The 17,666-nt window shown below is 40.4% G+C and overlaps 1 non-coding gene across 1 annotated transcript; it reads right to left on the reverse strand.

Moving 5' to 3' along the window:
* Positions 1-9,342: 9,342 nt before the first annotated feature.
* On the reverse strand, positions 9,343-9,449 carry LOC131241591 (small nucleolar RNA R71). Its single transcript, XR_009169151.1, has one exon. It is a non-coding gene; the product is annotated as a small nucleolar RNA R71 (small nucleolar RNA).
* Between the last annotated feature and the right edge of the window lie 8,217 nt (positions 9,450-17,666).

A 17,666-nucleotide genomic window follows, 5' to 3' on the forward strand; every position in this document is an offset into this window, starting at 1 on the left:
GTACCACTTATATGATATGTGTGCAACCGGCCTGTTGCACTCTTCAGGAATATCAATTTTCATGGCATAACTTCGCAATGCAGATTTGTTCAAATCCCTCGTTGAATTTGGATAAAGCATAAAAATACAAAAAATTTAAAATTTAAAATTTTTATAAAAAAAATAAAAAATAAAAAATAAAAAAAGCACCAATGAGATAATATTAACTGTCATTTTTCTCCTTAAAAATTGGATCACTCATTATTTAATTTTCTCTAGGATTGCTTGATCATTGTGATTTTAGAGATGGTTTCTGGAATTGTGCATGAGGAGTGGTGTGAACACTGAAAAATTGGCGCCCATGCTGATTTATGTTTGTGGTTGGGGGTGATTAAACTGATTTGGATTATTGATGCAATAGACTTGGAGTCGCCACTAGCTACTTAACTCAAAATCTCACAGTCAGTTAGAACCTTTAGAATATGTAAAGCCAGATAATCCAGAAATTCCCTTGCTTTAAATTGACTCCTGATTTTCGACATAAGATTTTGAGTAAGGGACCTCAGTTATAGGGAGGGAATATGTTAAGCACCCTCTCTGCCAGTGTACGGTCTCTACTTTGTGTAGTGAAATAATCTTAAGGTATAGAATGATAAGATTAAAATGGGACTAGATAAACTTGGATTTCTAGTGAGGTAAGGTCCGAAATTCCGACAAGCTATAGAGCATACGTCCAAAGAATATCTAGAGGAGTTTTGAATAGATGTGATGACACTAAAATATCATAAAAAATAGAATAGGCTTCCATGAGTTTTTGATATGATAGGATCTAGAGTTCTGGCAAGTCACAGAGCATACATTCAATGGTAATCTAGAAGAACGGGGGGGTGAGAAGGGAAGTAATGATGCGATTGATGAAGTAAAAATGATAGTAATGATTGCATGATCTTTTGCTTACACTTGAAATAGTTTAGATGTTTGACCCAAGTAGAACTATAAGACTAAAGGATGGTTGGAGGAGGCTAGAGGGAAGCTAAAAAAATGGGAGCTTGAAAATTTAAGCACTCCTCTCTCTCTCTCTCTCTCTCTCTCTCTCTCTCTCTCTCTCTCTCTCTCTCTCTCTCTCTCTCTCTCTCTCTCTCTCCTTCTCTTAGTGGGGGCTTACTTGGTAGTTGGTTGGCGTGAAATGAGGAAATATGGGGGTATTTATAGCCCATTGGGATGACTTTTATGTAATTCAAGGGTTTATGAAGGGTAAATGATGATGTGACAGTTTTAAATTGGTAGAAAGAAAGGAAACACCATGTATCACTTTCTTATAAGTTAAAGGGCTTGGTAAAATGGTAAATAGTATGAATTTTGGGGTCAAAGAAGTTCAGGCAGAGTTGACTTTTGAGAAGAGAAATATTTGTAGCTCTGGGCATATTTGTCGAGAGGAGGCGGTAATCTGATTATTGCTTGGGTACGATTGCTCCCACAGTTTGGCCGGTGGGCCTATTTCGGGCCCTGAGAGCAACCTGAAGCCTGTTTTGAATTTTTAGCTCAAAAATGGCTCAAAAATAGCCCGAAAATGACTTTGAAAAAATAGGTTGATTTTGGTAAAGGTTTGGGCATGCTTTGGCTTAGGTGATGACTCGAGTTAAATTAGGGTCTAGGGTAATGGAATGGCTCAAGTTCAGTTTAGGGTTTTGGATCAGGTTTGGGAAAATGGTTGCGATTTTAGGTAGGGTGTGGGATTTATGCTTAGTTCATAATGATCATTAATGCCTTATCAATTGCTAGCCTGGGTAGGGTATCTACAAGTGACAATTAGTTGGGTTTAAGCCACTTAAGACCTAGTCTTGATTTGAAAACTTTTGGTTGGGCTCAGGTTGACGTAGAGAAGAGCATAAAGGGATATGAAAAAGATCACCGTCTTCCTCAAGTAATTAAAACCTTGAATCCATAAGGTAATTTTTTGAATCCACAAAAAAGAAGAGGAAGAAAGTTTTAAATTTTATTAATTAATAATTATCTAATGTATATGTGTCTCAATTACACCATCTATAAAGAAAAAATAAATTAAAATACATAATTACTAAAAATAATAAAATTCTAACCATAAGAAAAGTCCTAATTATAGTGAAACTCTTCTAAAGCTTAATTCTAAAAATAAAAAATTTAGATTAGGAGTAATTTTTAAAATAAAATTAAAAATTAAAAATGAAAAATGAAAAAATTACTACAAAAATTGAAATTATTAAAAATAGTTAATTTTACCTCAAATCTTATTTTTGAGCTAGAAGTGTGCTTTTTCATGTGAAACTAACTAATGCATGTGGGTCGGTTCATCCGGAATGGCCTGTTATAGTAAAGATTAATAGGTTGTGTGTCCTGTAATGATACCCGGATTAAAATTTATGACTAATTTACGGTTCACCTTCTTTTAATCCAAGCATGATAGAAATGTATATGTGCCACGTCCTACATCACAGGTCTAACCTGATCCAACTCAACCTAGCTTGAAAAGTGATAAAATCCCTAACTTTGCCTTCAATTTTCATAATATACCTGTTAATCAAGTACATCACACATGCATAAAGAAATAATCATTTTAAAAGAATGAAACTAACATTCCCATTGAAAATAGACATTGATAACTGTCTAGAATGGTATATTTGTAGGACATGACAAGTCCGATTAGGCGAGGTGTTGAGGGTCAAATATTGCATATCAGACCCAGTTGTTACCTAGATCTACAAACATAATACCGTTTAATGGCTGATTTAATCGTGTTTGTAATGCAGGGTGTGTTTAAGAGCCTGGACTGAAAAAGGGTGGTAAATGCATGAATTTGACGCTCCAGAAGCACCAAGGCAAGGAATGGACTCTAGGAGACCAAGAGCGACGGAATTACATGCCAGGGATCCGCGAAAATTGAGAAACTGAAGCTCAAGCGGCCTGAAAGTCAGCCAGAATGCAAGATCACTGGGTTTCCATCATCTGTTTGGCTCGAAACTTTATACATGGCTCGAGGACCAAAAACTAACCGTACATGTCAAATTTCAGCCATTGGATCCTCGTGAAAGTGGCTGAACTGACAAATCAATCCATAAAATCCTGATTTGGGGCCCACCCGCTGTCCAGATACGCTTTAACTTCGGTCCCCACGGCTCAAATGAAATGAGGAACAAGATGGTTGGTGTGGATTTCTCATAATAATCATACAGTGTACATAGTACACTTTTTGCACTAAGAGTGCATAGCAACACAGGGACGTGAAGAGAACTCTGTTTCTGTAATGAAACAGAGACTGCCGATGATCTCAGTGGGCCATCATCATGGTCCAAATGCTCAATCCAAGCCGTCCATCATGCAGAGGGGCTCGATTTAGCCACACCCATGTTGACTTTATGCACTCATGCACGCACACGTGTTGGTTTCAATGGTCACAAATGGACTGCCCTACAACTATTGCAACTGATTTCTTCCATGGACCACACCGATTTGGATCCAAAAACAGTGATTTCCGGCTGGTTTTTCGAGCAGAATACAGTGGACGGAGTGGATTTCCCAAAACAAAATCTATGTGGGCCCCACCAACTTCGACAGCGAGCCAGCGTGCGCAGGCCCTGTTTCCGTGTCCGGTTGAGTCCGGGATTTGCGGGGGATAGTGGGCCACGGTCATCAATAATTTAAGTGATCCATACCGTCCATCAGGCTTGAAGGAACCCACGAATCACGGCCTAGGCGGAAGAATTTCAAAGGAAGACAATAGGGTGATTTCCAACCCTTTGAAAGACAACGGACGGAAGAAAGAAAGACCCCATGGGCCAAATCAACTGACAGCCAAAAATATACTGTTCTAACTTGTCCATGGGAAGGCTTGTCACTTGCATGTGGAGCTGGAACATAAAGCGTACTGGGCGATCAAAAATCTCAATTTCAATCTGGACAACGCTGGCTCGCTACGCAAACTTCAATTGAATGAACTGGAGGAAATCCGAAATGATGCGTACGATAATTCGAGAATTTACAAGGACAAGATGAAAGCATTTCATGACCAACACATTTTGTGAAAATCATTCACGCCTGGTCAGAAGGTCCTTTTATACAATTCTCGATTACATCTCTTTCCAGGTAAGCTTCAATCTCGTTGGACCGGCCCTTACATTGTTGTCACTGTTTTTCCGCATGGGGCCGTTGAAATAAGAGATCCCGACAATGGCAAGGAGTTTAAAGTCAATGGACATCGATTGAAACCATTTGTCGAGAAATTTGATTGATCCTGTTTACCAGGATTAATCTCCTAGTCTGATGGAGGTATAGTCAGTTCAATGTTTGTGGGTAACATTATTTGTCTGGCTGAAGACGGTAAACTTAGCGCTCCTGGGAGGCAACCCAGTTCTTCATTTCATTTCATTTTTTATCATTAGTTAGTCCAATGTTTGTGGGTAACATTACTGCAAACCCTCACGAGGCTACAACTCGTCCACTAAGGGCAACCTAGGGGTTTAAAGGTTTGTTGCATACGCTAAATGCAATCGAGAGCACCTACGAAAGTGGTGTGGGTAGGATTTCATTTTTGTTTTATTTTTTATTGGTTTCTCTCTTGTGCTGACCCGCTCTTACGTAGATATCTTTGGAAAGCCTCTTGATTCTTTCGTCCAGGTACTATCTTTCCATCACTCCTATTTTTCCGTTGTCTCATGTGCATTGCATGTCTAATTCTTTTTACATTGAGGACAATGTAGATTTTTGGTTGGGGGTGGGAGATTAGGTTTCCTAATCAGTGTTTTCTTAGTCTTGAGCAGAAATTGTGAAAATTTTTAAATTTTTCTGGAATTTCTGATGAATTCGAAGTGATTTTGACGGCCATCTCGGGCACTTAGAATTTCAAGATGCGTGATGTTGGTACTTTATGACTCGTGGATTCAGTTATCTATTAAATTTCACAGTTAAGTTTGAAGTGTTAATTTATAATTAGAAGTTTTAAACATTAATTGAGTTATGATTTCACATGTCACATCTCGCTTTCACATTAAGATTTCAGTTTGATATTGAAGGGTTAACTTGGTAATCACTAAGCATGTAAGGAACCAGCTTGGAAAATTTGCCCGTCATGATTAAAATTTTAAAAAAAAAAAAAAAAAAAAAAAGAGATACCTTTGGAAAAGGTTAGGCGAATAATCTTCACCATAGGTTTGCTCCCTATAGGTGCGGATTCGATTCTCCTTTCCCTCGATGGAAAAAATCAAAAGTGGGAAGAATAAAAAAGAAGAATTGTAAGGCAAATTCTGGTTTAGGTTTTGAGTGTCCTAAATACTGTTTTGATTATCAATGTTATCACAGAAATTATCTATTGGATTTCTTAATGATGATAAGCCGAGATTTCATTATACACTCATGATACTCATTGTTTAGAATTGTTCTAATTAATGCATAAATACTTTAAAGTTGATTATGAAATTTATTGTGCACTTGATTCCAGGAGGAAGTAATGTCCAACATTCATGCATCTTAGAATTTTCGAATCTAAATTGTTTTTTTAAAAAAAAAAAAAAAATCACTTGAGTTCATAAAGATTGTCCTGTAATTCTCAACTTATTTTTTCGCATACTTTGCTCGAGACTAGCAAAATGCTGGCTGGGGGTTGTGTTGAGGGTCAAATATTGCATATCAGACCCAGTTGTTACCTAGATCTACAAACATAATACCGTTTAATGGCTGATTTAATCGTGTTTGTAATGCAGGGTGTGTTTAAGAGCCTGGATTGAAAAAGGGTGGTAAATGCATGAATTTGACGCTCCAGAAGCACCAAGGCAAGGAACGGACTCTAGGAGACCAAGAGCGACGGAATTACATGCCAGGGATCCGCGAAAATTGAGAAACTGAAGCTCAAGCGGCCTGAAAGTCAGCCAGAATGCAAGATCACTGGGTTTCCATCATCTGTTTGGCTCGAAACTTTATACATGGCTCGAGGACCAAAAACTAACCGTACACGTCAAATTTCAGCCATTGGATCCTCATGAAAGTGGCTGAACTAACAGATCAGTCCATAAAATCCTGATTTAGGGCCCACCCGCTGTCCAGATACGCTTTAACTTCGGTCCCCACGGCTCAAATGAAATGAGGAACAAGATGGTTGGTGTGGATTTCTCATAATAATCATACAGTGTACATAGTACACTTTTTACACTAAGAATGCATGGCAATACAGGGACGTGAAGAGAACTCTGTTTCTGTAATGAAACAGAGACTGCCGATGATCTCAGTGGGCCATCATCATGGTCCAAATGCTCAATCAAAGCCGTCCATCATGCAGAGGGGCTCGATTTAGCCACACCCATGTTGACTTTATGCACTCATGCACGCACACGTGTTGGTTTCAATGGTCACAAATGGACTGCCCTACAACTATTGCAGCTGATTTCTTCCGTGGGTCACGCCGAATCTGCTCCAAAACCATCCCTTCCCAATCGAAATTTCGAGCAGAATACAGTGGATGGAGTGGATTTCCCAAAATAAAATCTATGTGGGCCCCACCAACTTCGACAGCGAGCCAGCGTGCGCAGGCCCTGTTTCCGCGTCCGGTTGAGTCCGGGATTTGCAGGGGATAGTGGGCCACGGTTATCAATAATTTGAGTGATCCATACCGTCCATCAGGTTTGAAGGAACCCACGAATCACGGCCTAGGCGGAAGAATTTCAAAGGAAGACAATAGGGTGATTTCCAACCCTTTGAAAGACAACGGACGGAAGAAAGAAAGACCCCATGGGCCAAATCAACTGACAGCCAAAAATATACTGTTCTAACGGGAATCTCGAGAGGATGTTGGCTGACGGTGTGGATTTCTCCTTTGGCATCAAGAATAGGGTCCACCGAGAATCAGCGGAAGATGATTTACGCAGGACTGTGCATCCGGAAAAGGATCCGGACGATCCGGGATGGAATGCGAGCTTGGCTAGGATCGGACGGTCGATCCTAGCTACCCAAATCAGTCTCCCAGGCTGGCTGATCATCGCCAAGGAGCCTGAACGGCTCAGATCTCACTCTTGGAGGGTCAGTTTATTAAAAGCTTCACCTAGTTGCGTTGCGGCATCTCTTATACGCTCCGGAAGAAACAGCGGACGGGGTTCTCACCGATCCACCGTCCGTTTCTTCATGGTTATAAAGGGAAGAGGAAGCTTGGTAGCAGGGGAGGCAGGTGGACGTGAGCAAGAGTTGGGTTTGAGAGAAGAAACAGAGAAGAAATAGAGAAGACAGGAAAAGAGGACGTGAAGTTTTTAAGCTGGTTTTTTTTTCCCTCTTGTTCTTTTCTTTCTTTTCTCTATTATCACTTGTTTTGTTTAGCCCAGTCATGTGTGGCTAAACCTCTTAGCTAGGGGTAAGAGGTGAAGCCTGTAGCGAGATGGGAGACACTATTTCATGCATTTAATTTAAATTTCTGAACTGAACTTGGTTTTAAGTTGATTATTAAAGGAATCTTTTCTCAGTCTTTAATGGTCTGTTGTGACTGAAATTACAATGGGTTTGCAATGGCTTTGAATATTTCTTTTTCTCTATTTTTATGTTTATGAAGTCAGGAAGCCCTGTTGTTCATCATTGCTTCATGGGCATGGTAGGATGACAGTACCCTTCCTGAGCCTCATACATTGTTGATTGGTTGGTAATTAGTTTAATCCTATTGTTTGCTTTGTCTCCGGGGCATGGTTAGATGATGGAATCCATTCTAATTCATATACTTTTCATCTCTTAAAAACCAGATCAAGTAGGTTCAGTTTGATTTCCATAAATCTTAATGCAGGCATAAGATCTCCCTGATCCCTACAAGTGGATCCTCTGAAACCCTAGTTTCTTTCCTCTGAATTCCTTAAAGTTTTAAATAACTATTCCACAATTATTTCTTAAATTCTATTTGGTTTAGATCGCATCCTAGACTAGTTCTATTTCTACCTGTTTCAAGAAACGTACAGGTATCAGTCCCTGTGGATTCGACCTCGGTCTTACCGAGTTTATTACTACATCACAACCCTATACTTGGGGAGTGAACAAGTTTTTGGCGCCGTTGCCGGGGACTGACGGTTACGATTCTCTGAAATTAATTGGTTTTAGGATTAGTTTAAGATTAGGATTTTACTAACCTTAGTTTTTATTTATTTTTATTTGAGTTCAAAACTAACTTTTTTTTCCTGTTTTATAGGATCTTGACATAAGTTTTTCAATTGGTAATTCCTTCCTAATCTCTCTACTTGTTCCTATTTTTAGAATTAGGGTTTAAATTTTAGAAATTTTCTAATTCTAGTATCATTCCTTCTGTAGGAAATAGTTTATTTTTAGAAATTAGGTTATTTCTTTCCCTTTTTAGAAATTAACTTTCTATTTTTTATTTTAGTAACTTTCTAATTTTAACTCTTTTAAAATCTAATTTGTTTCCTAATTTATTTTTAGAATTTTTGTTTAGAAACTAACCTTCCTATTTTGTAGGCCTTTAAGATAGAAATTTCTAATTCGGTAAGCTCCTTCCCTACTTTCTATTTTTCAGTTCTCTTTTAATAATTTACTTTCTAATTTAGATCTTCCCTAATTTATTTTAGAAATTTCCACTTTCTTTTAAGAATACCTTCTTTTAGAAATTAATTTACTGTTATTTTTCTTTTAAAGGATCATTCTTCTCTTTTTAGAATCTAACTTATTTTTGTTTTATTTTGCAGGTTTTTAACTTAGGACTCCAATTTGGTAATTTCTTTCCAACTCTCTCTTTCTTTCTAGATTTTCCTTCCCTTTCTTAGGTTAGGTTTTTAATTGAGGGCTGCGAGTGTTTTCATGCCCAAGTGGGCCCGTGACGACACTCGACGTCTCTTGACTGAAGGAGGATTGGTTGAGGGGTTGACTATCCATCGCAGGACTAGACACCGCTCGAAATCCCCTGAGTTAAGTGAAGTTATGGCTGAAGACCAACCTCCTCTACTTCCACCAAGGGTGGAGGATACCCAAGATGAGAATGAGGTGCAACAGACACCCCCGCCTCGTACTCTACGAGATTATCTACAACCGGCGGGAGTGAGTACGCCCTCATGCATGATTTTTCCTGAAAACACAAGACAAATGGACATCAAGCCAGGAGTTATCCAACTCCTTCCCAAATTCCATGGACTTGAATCAGAGAGTCCATATTTACATTTGAAAGAGTTCGATGAGATTATAGCTACATTATGTTTTCCTAATGTATCTGAGGATACAATTAGGCTGAAACTCTTTCCTTTTTCCTTAAAAGAGAAAGCTAAGACGTGGTTACATTCACTGCGTCCTAGATCCATTGGCACATGGAACGACATGCAGAGGGAATTCATAAAAAAATTCTTCCCACATCATAAAACGATTACCCTCAGAAAAGCAATCATGAACTTTGCCCAAAAGGAAGATGAAACATTCTTCCAATGTTGGGAAAGGTTCAAAGATTTGGTCAGTTCATGCCCACAACACGGATTTGAAACGTGGCGCATTACAAATTTTTTCTACGATGGACTGACATCTTCCATGCGCCAAATGGTCGAGACAATGTGTAATGGAGAGTTCATTAATAAAGATGTTGACGAGGTATGGGATTACCTCGATAGTCTTGCTGAAAAAACACGATCATGGGACTATTACCCAATGGCGAACACCACGTCTAGGCCGACTCAATTAAAGGAGAAAGGTGGATTATATCTCTTGAAAGAAGAGGATGATCTCAAGTGTAAAGTGACTACGCTCATAAGGAAAGTTGAGGCCATGGAAGGAAAGAAGGATAAGGTCAATGAAATTGTTTGCGGCATCTGTGATTGCAACATTCACACAACTGAAAACTGTCCTACAATACCTGCCTTTCGAGGAGTGTTGAATGAACAAGCCAATGCCGTAAATAACTATCAAAGACCTTTTACTGGACCTAACTCCAATACATACAATCCTGGCTGGAAAAATCATCCAAACTTTAGTTGGAGGAATGGACAAACGACGACTCCTCCAGGTTTCTTCAATCAAAATCCAAATCAAGTGAAACCTCAAGAGGAACCGGTTCAAAATCCCATACAAGAGCTGGCTCAGGCAATGCGGGGAATTACAGATTTTATGCAAAAGATAGATTCTCGTATGACGGTTATAGAAAAGGGGATGCTTCCTGCACAACCTCTCCCCAATCCTAAACCGCAGTACGAGATTAATGATCCCGGCTCTTCAAATCAGATGGAGCATGCTAAATCCATCACCACTCTTAGGAGTGGGAAGATCATTGATAAAACTCTTCCGGTTAGGCCCGAAAAGCCTCAAGAACCAGAAGAGGACAACAATGATGGATCCAGTGATGCCCCACAAAAAGTAGAACCGGAACTTCTAGAGAAGCCAGTTGCTCCATTCTCCCAACGGTTGGTTTCACCAAAACCTCTCTCTAACTCTCAGGATATTGTAGAGGTGTTGAAACAAGTGAAAGTCAACATTCCTCTACTTGATGTCGTTAAACAGATACCTTCATATGTCAAATTCCTGAAAGACTTATGCACGACCAAGCGACGGAAAATTATTCAAAAGAAAATCTTCTTGACTGAGAAAGTGAGTGCCATCTTGAAGCAAGACGTGCCGCAGAAATTCAAGGATCCCGGTAGCCCAACCATATCATGTGTAATCGGGAACCATCGAATTGATCACGCACTTCTTGACTTAAGAGCGAGCGTCAATCTGATTCCCTACTCGGTATACAAACAGTTAGGTTTGGGTGAATTAAAACCCACCCTAACCACACTACAACTTGCTGATCACTCTGTTCATGTACTAAGAGGGATAATTGAGGATGTGTTAGTCCAGGTCGATAGATTTTACTACCCTGTAGATTTTATCATCCTGGACACCGAACCCATCAATAACATGAGCACTCAGATTCCCGTCATTCTTGGTCGCCCATTCCTTGCCATGTCAAATGCAATTATCAATTGCAGGAATGGTGTCATGACTATGTCTTTTGAAAATTTGACATTGGAGTCAAACATTTTTTTCAATAACGGCAGCAACTCAGAGGATGACGACTATTTCCACGACATTAACATGATTGACTCTTTCGTGGAAGATACGACACCGCTGACCTTATCCTCCGACCATCTGGAGACGTGCCTGGCCCACTCCCATGATTTTGATGATGACATGATTAGGGAGACGTGTGCCTTGCTTGATACTGCACCGGTACTTGAAGTTAACCGGTGGAGGCCACAATTTGAAGAATTACCACAAACCGATGTAGTGCCTCTACCGTCTAACCTCAAGCCGCCGAAGCTTGACCTAAAACCTTTGCCCTCTAATTTGAAATATGCCTATTTAGGTCAAGATGAGACATACCCGGTGGTGATCTCTGCCCACCTGGAGAAAGAACAGGAGAGTATGCTTATATCTACTCTCATTGAGCATAAAGGAGCCCTGGGATGGACGATAGCGGACCTCAAAGGAATCGATCCCTCGATTTGTACTCACCGCATATATCTTGAGGATAATGCAAAAATCGCTCGGCAACCACAACGTAGACTAAATCCAAACATGAAGGAAGTGGTTAAAGCCGAGGTTCTTAAACTATTAGACGTGGGTATTATATACCCTATATCCGATAGTCAATGGGTGAGTCCAACTCAAGTGGTCCCTAAGAAGTCCGGAATCACCATCGTAGCCAATGCTAATAATGAACTCGTGCCAACTAGAGTCACTACTGGTTGGAGAATGTGCATTGACTACAGGAAGTTGAATACTGTCACGAGGAAAGACCACTTTCCTTTACCATTCATTGATCAGATCCTGGAAAGGTTAGCTGGTCATTCCTATTACAGTTTCCTTGACGGGTATTCGGGCTACAACTAGATAGAGATAGCCCCTGAAGACCAGGAAAAGACCACATTTACATGTCCCTACGGCACCTTTGCCTATCGAAGGATGCCATGTCCCTACGGCACCTTTGCCTATCGAAGGATGCCATTCAGATTATGTAATGCCCCTGCCACCTTTCAGCGATGTATGCTTAGTATCTTTTCTGATATGGTAGGGCAATATCTAGAGATCTTCATGGACGATTTCTCTGTTTACGGTCCATCTTTCAGCAAGTGCTTGGAAAGTCTTAAATGTGTGCTGAAAAGATGTGAAGAAAAGAACTTGGTACTTAATTGGGAGAAGTGCCATTTCATGGTTCAGAAGGGACTTGTCCTTGGGCATATCATCTCGTCCAAAGGAATCGAGGTAGATAAGGCAAAAATCGATCTTATCTCTAACCTACCTCTACCCAAAAACATCAGAGACGTGCGATCCTTCTTAGGACACGCAGGATTTTACAGGCAATTCATAAAGGACTTTAGTCTCCTCTCTCGTCCTTTATGTAATCTTCTTCAAAAGGATGCTCCGTACGAGTGGACTGAGCAATGCCAGGAAGCTTTCACCAAGCTTAAGGGCACGTTAACCACTGCACCTATCATGCAGCCACCCGACTGGAGCCTACCTTTTGCTTATGTGCGACGCTTCTGATTATGCTCTTGGAGCGGTCCTAGGCCAGAGAAAAGATAAGCGGCCCTACGTCATTCATTACGCAAGTAGAACTTTAAATTCTGCCCAGGTGAACTACTCGACTACGGAAAAGGAACTCTTAGCTGTAGTGTTCGCCTTGGACAAATTTAGGTCCTACTTGATCGGATCCAAGATCATTATTTACACAGATCATGCGGCACTTAAGTATCTTCTTTTTAAGAATGATTCTAAGCCCCGCTTGATACGATGGATCCTTCTACTCCAAGAATTTGATTTGGAAATTAAAGATAAAAAGGGAGTAGAGAACGTAGTGGCCGATCACCTTTCTCGCCTTAATACCTCTGATTCCCTTGAGGCGACCCATATCAATGATATGTTCCCAGATGAACAACTGTTCAGAGTCTCCCATTCACCTTGGTTCGCTGATATTGCTAATTATCTTATCACAGGTTCTATACTAACACATTGGACTGCGCAAGATAAGAAGAAATTCTTTACCAAGGTATGCCACTTTTTTTGGGAAGATCCTTATTTATTTAAATATTGCCCAGACTAAATCCTAAGGAGATGTGTACCAGACGATGAGCATCAGAGCGTCATCTCCTTCTGTCACTCACAGGCCTGTGGTGGTCACTTTTCTGCTAAAAAGACCACGGCCAAGATTCTGCAGTGTGGCTTTTACTGGCCCACTATGTTTAGGGACACTCATGAGTTTTGCAAAGCTTGCGAGCGTTGTCAGAAATTGGGAGCATTGTCCCGTCGAAATATGATGCCTTTGAATCACATCCTTATCATTGAAGCATTTGATTGCTGGGGCATCGATTTCATGGGACCATTCCCCCAATCGTTTGGAAATCTGTATATTTTGCTCGCCGTGGATTATGTCACTAAATGGGTCGAAGCGATTCCATGTCGAAAGAATGACCATCGCACGGTCATTAAATTCCTAAAAGAAAACATCCTTTCTCGATTCGGAACGCCTCGAGCCATCATTAGTGATGGGGGCTCACACTTTTGTAATAGACCATTCGAGAGCTTAATGAAGAAATACGGTATCTCTCATAAGGTGAGCACCCCGTACCACCAACAGACAAGTGGGCAAGCCGAGATTTCTAATAGGAAAATTAAACACATTTTGGAGAAAACAGTTAACTCTGACCGTAAGGATTGGTCAATCCGATTGACCGATGCCTTATGGGTATACCGTACTGCCTTTAAAACCCCTATTGGAATGTCTCCCTTTAGACTTGTCCATGGGAAGGCTTGTCACTTGCATGTGGAGCTGGAACATAAAGCGTACTGGGCGATCAAAAATCTCAATTTCAATCTGGACAACGCTGGCTCGCTACGCAAACTTCAATTGAATGAACTGGAGGAAATCCGGAATGATGCGTACGATAATTCGAGAATTTACAAGGACAAGATGAAAGCATTTCATGACCAACACATTTTGCGAAAATCATTCACGCCTGGTCAGAAGGTCCTTTTATACAATTCTCGATTACATCTCTTTCCAGGTAAGCTTCAATCTCGTTGGACCGACCCTTACATTGTTGTCACTGTTTTTCCGCATGGGGCCGTTGAAATAAGAGATCCTGACAATGGCAAGGAGTTTAAAGTCAATGGACATCGATTGAAACCATTTGTCGAGAAATTTGATTCAGAGGACATTCCATGCCTCTGACGGATCCTGTTTACCAGGATTGATCTCCTAGTCTGATGGAGGTATAGGTAAGTTTCCCGCTTTCATAGGACTAGGGTAGTTGCTTTATTTGTCTGGCTGAAGACGGTAAACTTAGCGCTCCTGGGAGGCAACCCAGTTCTTCATTTCATTTCATTTTTTATCATTAGTTAGTCCAATGTTTGTGGGTAACATTACTGCAAACCCTCACGAGGCTACAACTCGTCCACTAAGGGCAACCTAGGGGTTTAAAGGTTTGTTGCATACGCTAAATGCAATCGAGAGCACCTACGAAAGTGGTGTGGGTAGGATTTCATTTTTGTTTTATTTTTTATTGGTTTCTCTCTTGTGCTGACCCGCTCTTACGTAGATATCTTTGGAAAGCCTCTTGATTCTTTCGTTCAGGTACTATCTTTCCATCACTTCTATTTTTCCGTTGTCTCATGTGCATTGCATGTCTAATTCTTTTTACATTGAGGACAATGTAGATTTTTGGTTGGGGGTGGGAGATTAGGTTTCCTAATCAGTGTTTTCTTAGTCTTGAGCAGAAATTGTGAAAATTTTTAAATTTTTTTAGAATTTCTAATGAATTCGAAGTGATTTTGACGGCCATCTCGGGCACTTAGAATTTCAAGATGCGTGATGTTGGTACTTTATGACTCCTGGATTCAGTTATCTATTAAATTTCACAGTTAAGTTTGAAGTGTTAATTTATAATTAGAAGTTTTAAACATTAATTGAGTTATGATTTCACATGTCACATCTCGCTTTCACATTAAGATTTCAGTTTGATATTAAAGGGTTAACTTGGTAATCACTAAGCATGTAAGGAACCAGCTTGGAAAATTTGCCCGTTTTGATCAATTAAAAAAAAAAAAAAAAAAAAAAAAAAAAGAGATACCTTTGAAAAAAGTTAGGCGAATAATCTTCACCATAGGTTTGCTCCCTATAGGTGCGGATTCGATTCTCCTTTCCCTCGATGGAAAAAATCAAAAGTGGGAAGAATAAAAAAGAAGAATTGTAAGGCAAATTCTGGTTTAGGTTTTGAGTGTCCTAAATACTGTTTTGATTATCAATGTTATCACAGAAATTATCTATTGGATTTCTTAATGATGATAAGCCGAGATTTCATTATACACTCATGATACTCATTGTTTAGAATTGTTCTAATTAATGCATAAATACTTTAAAGTTGATTTTGAAATTTATTGTGCACTTGATTCCAGGAGGAAGTAATGTCCAACATTCATGCATCTTAGAATTTTCGAATCTAAATTGTTTTAAAAAAAAAAAAAAAAATCACTTGAGTTCATAAAGATTGTCCTGTAATTCTCAACTTATTTTTTCGCATACTTTGCTCGGGACTAGCAAAATGCTGGCTGGGGGTTGTGTTGAGGGTCAAATATTGCATATCAGACCCAGTTGTTACCTAGATCTACAAACATAATACCGTTTAATGGCTGATTTAATCGTGTTTGTAATGCAGGGTGTGTTTAAGAGCCTGGATTGAAAAAGGGTGGTAAATGCATGAATTTGACGCTCCAGAAGCACCAAGGCAAGGAACGGACTCTAGGAGACCAAGAGCGACGGAATTACACGCCAGGGATCCGTGAAAATTGAGAAACTGAAGCTCAAGCGGCCTGAAAGTCAGCCAGAATGCAAGATCACTGGGTTTCCATCATCTGTTTGGCTCGAAACTTTATACATGGCTCAAGGACCAAAAACTAACCGTACACGTCAAATTTCAGCCATTGGATCCTCGTGAAAGTGGCTGAACTAACAGATCAGTCCATAAAATCCTGATTTAGGGCCCACCCGCTGTCTAGATACGCTTTAACTTCGGTCCCCACGGCTCAAATGAAATGAGGAACAAGATGGTTGGTGTGGATTTCTCATAATAATCATACAGTGTACATAGTACACTTTTTGCACTAAGAGTGCATGGCAACACAGGGACGTGAAGAGAACTCTGTTTCTGTAATGAAACAGAGACTGCCGATGATCTCAGTGGGCCATCATCATGGTCCAAATGCTCAATCCGAGCCGTCCATCATGCAGAGGGGCTCGATTTAGCCACACCCATGTTGACTTTATGCACTCATGCATGCACACGTGTTGGTTTCAATGGTCACAAATGGACTGCCCTACAACTATTGCAGCTGATTTCTTCTATGGACCACACCGATTTGGATCCAAAAACAGTGATTTCCGGCTGGTTTTTCGAGCAGAATACAGTGGACGGAGTGGATTTCCCAAAACAAAATCTATGTGGGCCCCACCAACTTCGACAGCTAGCCAGCGTGCGCAGGCCCTGTTTCCGTGTCCGGTTGAGTCCGGGATTTGCGGGGGATAGTGGGCCACGGTCATCAATAATTTGAGTGATCCATACCGTCCATCAGGCTTGAAGGAACCCACGAATCACGGCCTAGGCAGAAGAATTTCAAAGGAAGACAATAGGGTGATTTCCAACCCTTTGAAAGACAACGGACGGAAGAAAGAAAGACCCCATGGGCCAAATCAACTGACAGCCAAAAATATACTGTTCTAACTGGAATCTCGAGAGGATGTTGGCTGACGGTGTGGATTTCTCCTTTGGCATCAAGAATAGGGTCCACCGAGAATCAGCGGAAGATGATTTACGCAGGACTGTGCATCCGGAAAAGGATCCGGACGATCCGGGATGGAATGCGAGCTTGGCTAGGATCGGACGGTCGATCCTAGCTACCCAAATCAGTCTCCTAGGCTGGCTGATCATCGCCAAGGAGCCTGAACGGCTCAGATCTCACTCTTGGAGGGTCAGTTTATTAAAAGCTTCACCTAGTTGCGCTGCGGCATCTCTTATACGCTGCGGAAGAAACAGCGGACGGGGTTCTCACCGATCCAGCGTCCGTTTCTTCATGGTTATAAAGGGAAGAGGAAGCTTGGTAGCAGGGGAGGCAGGTGGACGTGAGCAAGAGTTGGGTTTGAGAGAAGAAACAGAGAAGAAATAGAGAAGACAGGAAAAGAGGACGTGAAGTTTTTAAGCTGGTTTTTTTTTTCCCTCTTGTTCTTTTCTTTCTTTTCTCTATTATCACTTATTTTGTTTAGCCCAGTCATGTGTGGCTAAACCTCTTAGCTAGGGGTAAGAGGTGAAGCCTGTAGCGAGATGGGAGACACTATTTCATGCATTTAATTTAAATTTCTGAACTGAACTTGGTTTTAAGTTGATTATTAAAGGAATCTTTTCTCAGTTTTTAATGGTCTGTTGTGACTGAAATTACAATGGGTTTGCAATGGCTTTGAATATTTCTTTTTCTCTATTTTTATGTTTATGAAGTCAGGAAGCCCTGTTGTTCATCATTGCTTCATAGGCATGGTAGGATGACAATACCCTTCCTGAGCCTCATACATTGTTGATTGGTTGGTAATTAGTTTAATCCTATTGTTTGCTTTGTCTCCGGGGCATGGTTAGATGATGGAATCCATTCTAATTCATATACTTTTCATCTCTTAAAAA

Source organism: Magnolia sinica, chromosome 3 (genome assembly GCF_029962835.1).
Source record: "Magnolia sinica isolate HGM2019 chromosome 3, MsV1, whole genome shotgun sequence".
In the NCBI taxonomy this organism is placed as follows: domain Eukaryota; kingdom Viridiplantae; phylum Streptophyta; class Magnoliopsida; order Magnoliales; family Magnoliaceae; genus Magnolia; species Magnolia sinica.